This window comes from Triticum dicoccoides, chromosome 2B (genome assembly GCF_002162155.2).
Source record: "Triticum dicoccoides isolate Atlit2015 ecotype Zavitan chromosome 2B, WEW_v2.0, whole genome shotgun sequence".
NCBI lineage: Eukaryota > Viridiplantae > Streptophyta > Magnoliopsida > Poales > Poaceae > Triticum > Triticum dicoccoides.
In genome coordinates this window covers 771,632,338-771,633,103 of record NC_041383.1, presented here as the reverse complement: position 1 = coordinate 771,633,103, position 766 = coordinate 771,632,338, and positions in this window count along the sequence as shown.

Below are 766 nucleotides of genomic sequence, written 5' to 3'. Positions count from 1 at the left end.
AATAAGTCATTAAAAATAAGCATCTATGCTCATTTTTTTAGTAAAGTTAATCACAACTATTTTTTCTTCTATTTATTTCTGAGTAGTTTTTTATATAGTTTTTTTTCTTTTCTGCTATATTTATTTTTTTCTATTTTTTTCTGTGTGGTAATAAGTCATTAAAAATAAGCATCTATGTTCATTTTTTTAGTAAAGTTAATCACAACTATTTTTTCTTCTATTTATTTCTGAGTAGTTTTTTATATAGTTTTTTTTTCTTTTCTGCTATATTTATTTTTTTCTATTTATTTTTGTGTGGTAATAAGTCATTAAAAATAAAAAGAGGCGCAATGCTAGTTAATTCGCTTCAAGCCTTTCGGAATAGTGTAAACTGCACTGCACATAGCTCCGTGTAGTCTACCCTATTCCTCAAGGCTTGAAGCGAACCAACGTGCAGGTGAGCATTGAGCCTCTTCTTCATCGTCTCTGCACTCAGGGCTTATAAACAGCTGCGAGTGCCTTTTGCTTGGTGAGGTGGGACTAAAAAAACAGCTGCAGAAAGAATCAACTAAAAAACAGCTGCAGAAAATAAATAAGTAATTAGACGGGTCCATTGGTACCGGTTGGTGGCTCCAACCGGGACCAAGGCCCCTCTTTAGTCCCGGTTGGTGGCACCAACCGGGACCAATGCCACTCTTTAGTCCCGGTTGGTGGCACCAACCGGGACCAAAGCCCTCTGCTTCCCGCCCTTTGGGCTGCTGAAAAGAGGCATTTGGTCCCGGTTGGT